General features: G+C 50.7%; 1 protein-coding gene across 2 annotated transcripts in view; it reads left to right on the top strand.

Moving 5' to 3' along the window:
- The first annotated feature begins 714 nt into the window (after window positions 1-714).
- Window positions 715-6,000, top strand: part of sema6c (semaphorin 6C) — a 145,641-nt gene continuing 140,355 nt past the window's right edge. Inside the window, exon 1 of one of the 2 annotated variants that reach the window (XM_002937269.4) lies at window positions 715-866. The gene's annotated coding sequence lies outside the window, so the exon portion shown is untranslated. The remainder of the gene's footprint in view (window positions 867-6,000) is intronic. The other variant, XM_004917580.3, reaches the window with a different exon arrangement.

Here is a 6,000-nt window from a genome sequence, read left to right as displayed (position 1 = left end):
AGCAATCAGTAACCGATACAGGAGGGGAAGAGAGCCCTGCCCAAAAGAGCTTACACTCTACATTATTATTATTATTATTATTAACATTTATTTATAAAGCGCCAACATATCCCGCAGCGCTGTACAATAAGTGGGTTCCATACATTGGACATACAGAGTAACATATAAAGCAATCAGTAACCGATACAGGAGGGGAAGAGAGCCCTGCCCTAAAGAGCTTACAATCTACAAGGAGAAAGGGTTGGGAATAGGCAAGGTTTTTCTAGTAACAATGTCATTGGCAACTTCAAAACCCACTCGAAGTCGAGTAATTGGGATCACTGCGCCTTTCCTTAAGCTGCCCATACACCTACCGATCAAATCGTACGACATCGCACAATTTTCGGACCGTGTGTAGCTTTCATACGATCGGTGCCTCCGACTATTTCAGCCTACAATTTGAGCCTGAATGCAGTTGAATGTATATCCGAACGTTCGTGGGAAAACGAAAGTGTATGGGCAGCTTTATGTTGTTTGGGGGGGTTGTGGCTTTAAGTCGCAGCGACTGATCGGCCGTGCAGGGGCAGGGGGCCGCGGTGGGGGCCAGGGATCTGTTATTATGATGGGAGTAGGGAGCTGATGACAGGCAGCGGCAGGGAAAGGAGGAGTCGCAGCTGGAAGAGGCCGAGTCGCACAAGTCGCACTGCCCTTTCGGGGAGGGATCGGGGCGGCTCAGACGTACGATTTCTTGGCAGCAGCACTTTGTTATTCTCCGCTGCCTTCAGTTTAGGGAGAGAAAGAGAGGAGCCCGCACGGAATTATTACAAGTGTCGGGATTCTGGGGTATGTGCCCCCCAGCTGCCTACTCTTGCCCCTGCCGGAGGGAGGTAAGTGCCCCCTACCTACCTACCTACCTACCTAGTGGGGCTTGGGGTGCCCTCAGCCAACACTCCCGATGCTGCAAATCGCTCTCTCCGGCTGCAGCAATGGGAGTGACGGGGTTTCGATTGCAAGCTCTGCGGGCTAGAACTGGTGTCGGTTCCGTTTATGGGTTATTCCAGCGAATTGAGCCGCTGGCAGTGATGTTGTTAGAACTACAACTCCCGCCTGTCTGACAGCTGACAGCTAAAGGCTGCTGGGAGTTGTAGTCCAACTTGGTGGTGTTGGTTGGTGCAGTTCTGCTGTGTATTGGGGGGGGGGGGGCTGAGTGTGTTGGGAAGTTTGGAAGCAGGAAGGTGACAGCAGGAGGGCTGCAGGGCCCCCCTTCCCTCCCCAATAGTATCTGCCAGGGGCTGGCCGCACTCTCCCTGCAGTGTCTGTAAATGCAATTTGGTAATGATATTATTATTATTGGCAGCCCAGGCTTACTTACCCTTTACTGCTGCGCCGTTTAACCCCTTAGTGCCCCGGCTGGGAGGCACAATCCCAGCACCTTGCTATAGGCTGTGGGGGGGTTAATGAGCTGGGGGCGCTGATGGCTAGTCAGTCATTGCATTTGGCTGCTAATCCATAGCCTGTGCCCGCAGCTCCCTGGCCCTGGGATACTCGCTACTGATGTGCGCTGCGCTGGCCCTTTACTGGCCCATTGTTTGGCCCTCGCTGTCCCGTTTCCTTTCCCTTTGTGCCCAAATCCGCTAAACTTTGTTAATTCCCTAATACCCTCGGGGTGGCCCTGTGTTTAACTCCTTCAGCGCCTTAGTGGGGCAGCTGGAGGTGCCATTGTGAATAAGCCCCCCCGGGTATTTAGGCAATTGCAGCGTTTGCCCCAGTTGCCTGTATATGTTGCCCTCCTGCTCTGACCGTGGGAGTTGTACTGTGGCTGTAGCTGGGGCCCCCCAGTTGCCCGTATACGTTCTGCTCAGCCCCTGGGAGTTGTACTGTGGCCGTAGCTGGGGCCCCCCAGTTGCCCGTATATGTTCTGATCAGCCCCTGGGAGTTGTACTGTGGCCGTAGCTGGGGCCCCCCAGTTGCCCGTATATGTTCTGCTCAGACCATGGGAGTTGTACTGTGGCCGTAGCTGGGGCCCCCCAGTTGCCCGTATATGTTCTGCTCAGCCCCTGGGAGTTGTACTGTGGCCGTAGCTGGGGCCCCCCAGTTGCCCGTATATGTTCTGCTTAGACCGTGGGAGTTGTACTGTGGCTGTAGCTGGGGCCCCCCAGTTGCCCGTATATGTTCTGCTTAGACCGTGGGAGTTGTACTGTGGCCGTAGCTGGGGCCCCCCAGTTGCCCGTATATGTTCTGCTTAGACCGTGGGAGTTGTACTGTGGCCGTAGCTGGGGCCCCCCAGTTGCCCGTATATGTTCTGCTTAGACCGTGGGAGTTGTACTGTGGCCGTAGCTGGGGCCCCCCAGTTGCCCGTATACGTTCTGCTTAGACCGTGGGAGTTGTACTGTGGCCGTAGCTGGGGCCCCCCAGTTGCCCGTATATGTTCTGCTTAGACCGTGGGAGTTGTACTGTGGCCGTAGCTGGGGCCCCCCAGTTGCCCGTATATATTCTGCTTAGACCGTGGGAGTTGTACTGTGGCCGTAGCGAGGGGCCCCCCGACTGTGCGGCACTGGGGTCTTGGCTGTCACTATAAAGAGAGCGCCGAGAGTGACAGACTGTTGGGGCAGAGATGTCTCACTGGCTCCGTGGATTGATCCCAAGCCGGGGGTAATATTCCCTGTGTGTCGGGGCCACTGCTGTACTCACGGCACTATTGGCCCAACAGCATTGCCCTCCAACATATTATTATTATTATTATTATTAACATTTATTTATAAAGCACCAACATATCCCGCAGCGCTGTACAATATATCTGTCTGGCTACATATATCTATGGATATATCTGTCTGTCGGTCTTATATCTGTATCTTTTCTATCCTCTTCTGAAACTATCTACCGTAATATATCTTTATATATCTCTTGTCATCTACCCATCTCTCTCACTATCTATCTATCTATCTATCTATCTATCTATCTATCTATATATCATCTATATCTTCTATATCTCTCTATCTTTCTCTTTATCATCTCTATAAATCATTTATCTAGCTATCTATTCTCTTTTTATCTATCATCTCTATTGCAATATATCATCTATATCCATCTTTCTCTTTATATATATCTCTAAACATCTTTCTTTCTTTCTTTCTTTCTTTCTCCATATTATCTATCATCTGTTTATCTATCATATCTATCATCTATCTATTGCAATATATAATCTATATCCATTTTTCTTTTTATCTATTATCTCTAAAAATCATCTTTCTTTCTTTCTTTCTCTATATTATCTATCATATCTATAAAGCATCTATCTATCTATCTATCTATCTATCTATCTATCTATCTATCTATCTATCTATCTATCTATCTATCCATCCATCTATCTATCTATCTATCTATCTATCTATCTATCTATCTATCTATCCATCTATCTATCTATCTATCTATCTATCTATCTATCTATCTATCTATCATATATCTCTTTATCATGTCTATAAACAAAACAATTACAAACCACGGGGCAGGATATCTGCCCGTCTGTCTATCTGTCTCTGCCTAAATATCTCTCTGTATCTATCAGCCTGTAGTTCTAGACAGGCACAAATTCCGTATTGTTCTCCCTGTTACAGTGTATGTCAGTGGGTGCCGGTGCCTCTGGTTATGCTTAGCTGGCTGGCAGGGGATGCTGGGAGATGTAGTTTGCTGTCAATGTTACTGTGTGTTACTGTATGGGAGCCGGTGTGGGTGCTTAGCTGGCAGGGGATGCTGGGAGATGTAGTTTGCTGTCAGTGTTACTGTGTGTTACTGTATGGGAGCCGGTGTGGGTGCTTAGCTGGCAGGGGATGCTGGGAGATGTAGTTTGCTGTCAGTGTTACTGTGTGTTACTGTATGGGAGCCGGTGTGGGTGCTTAGCTGGCAGGGGATGCTGGGAGATGTAGTTTGCTGTCAATGTTACTGTGTGTTACTGTATGGGAGCCGGTGTAGGTGCTTAGCTGGCAGGGGATGCTGGTAGATGTAGTTTGCTGTCAATGTTACTGTGTGTTACTGTATGGGAGCCGGTGTGGGTGCTTAGCTGGCAGGGGATGCTGGGAGATGTAGTTTGCTGTCAATGTTACTGTGTGTTACTGTATGGGAGCCGGTGTAGGTGCTTAGCTGGCAGCTGTCTGGCAGGGGATGCTGGGAGATGTAGTTTACTGTCAGTGTTACTGTATAAGAGTCGGTGTGTTTGTGGGGGGATTGGCCTGGGTTCATTGGCTCCTGACACCCAGATTCCTGGGGCCCATTGTGTGCAAGGGCCACTCACCCTCACAGCTGCCTGTACAGAGAGAAGTGTGAGAGGGTTTGGGGGGCTGGGGGTCCCTGGGCTGACGTTGGGGGCTGGCAGGATTTACTGTGCAGCAGGGGCCACATTGATGGATGCAGTGTGAGGGGCCCCTGGGCTGAGCCAGCTGCAAGGGCTAATGATAGCCGAGCTACAGGCGAGGGCCCCGGAGAAACAGCTGGGAGTTTGGAAGAGGAATGGCTCCCTGGAACGGGGCCTCATTTCCCTCCCATTGTCTGAGCTGTCAGAGGGGCCCCGGCTTGGGGGTCTGGGGGAGAGAGGAATTGTTTGTGCAGAGGGGGAAGTGTCACACTGACAGCTGCTGGCTCGCTGAGGATTCTGGGAAATGAAGTTCCTGGGAAGGGAGCAGGCTGTCAGAGGGGCCCCGGCTTGGGGGTCTGGGGGAGAGAGGAATTGTTTGTGCAGAGGGGAAAATGTCACACTGACAGCTGTCGGCTCGCTGAGGATTCTGGGAAATGAAGTTCCGGGGAAGGGAGCAGGCTGTCAGAGGGGCCCCGGCTTGGGGGTCTGGGGGAGAGAGGAATTGTTTGTGCAGAGGGGAAAATGTCACACTGACAGCTGCCGGCTCGCTGAGGATTCTGGGAAATGAAGTTCCGGGGAAGGGAGCAGGCTCTGGATGCCACAGTGGGCTGCACTTAGCCGTATATTGGGGCTCACAGGGTATCAGCCAGTTGGCTACTGAAGCGTATTGGCCAGGGTTTGGCCACCTGAAGTCAGAAGTACAGAACGCGGCCTGATCGCTAAGGAAAATAATTTATAACTCTTATCCTAGCATTTAACTGGCACCCATAGCCTCTTTTCCTTCCCCTTTAATCCCCAGCCCAGTGTGCAAATCCTGGCCCTTCCTTTGGCTTCCACTGTGCTCTGGATCAGTGACAACAGGGGATGCTGGGAACTGTAGTCCTTTACATCATTTAATGCAGAGCTTTTAGCACCATCTTTCCAATCCTGGCTGAGCCATCAGCATCAGTCGTTGCTCTGCTGAGCCATTGGTTGCCAGTATGAGTGTCCCTGGGAACGCTGGCACTTAGGCCCCAAGCGCAACTGTCAGGAGAGAGTTGTATTGTACAGATTGGCCATATTGTACAGTAGTTATTGTATAACTGTGTATTAATACATAGGGGTGGGCGGAGCCTGTATATGAAGGTCTAGGTACAAAGGGCTGGTTGGGAGGCGCCTGTATATGAAGGTCTTGGTACAAAAGGCTGGGTGGGAGGAGCCTGTATATGAAGGTCTAGGTACAAAAGGCTGGGTGGGAGGAGTCTGTATATGAAGGTCTAGGTATAAAAGGCTGGGTGGGAGGAGCCTGTATATGAAGGTCTAGGTACAAAAGACTGGATGGGAGGAGCTTGTATATAATAGCCTAGGTACAAAAGATTGGATGGGAGGAGCTTGTATATAAAGGTCTAGGTACAAAAGACTGGGTGGGAGGAGCCTGTACATGATACATGGGTAGGCTTGCCACTTTTGATGGGAGGAAGGGCCGGACAGGGGGCGGAGTGTGAGTTTTGCTCGGCCTGTGCTAAAACCAGACAGGTGGCAACCCTAATCATAGGTCATAAAATGGGTGGGGTTTGTGGGGGAGTGGGTGGGGCTTGTCTATATCATGGGTATAAGTTGGGCGTGGCTGTAGTGTATGAGAGGATTGGCTGTGTGAGTAAGGGGCATTACTGATGTTGTTTGGTTACCTGTTG

This window comes from Xenopus tropicalis, chromosome 8 (genome assembly GCF_000004195.4).
Source record: "Xenopus tropicalis strain Nigerian chromosome 8, UCB_Xtro_10.0, whole genome shotgun sequence".
NCBI classification, from domain to species: Eukaryota; Metazoa; Chordata; class Amphibia; order Anura; family Pipidae; genus Xenopus; species Xenopus tropicalis.
The sequence above is the reverse complement of the archived record's forward strand: the minus strand, read 5'-3'. Positions and strand labels throughout refer to the sequence as shown.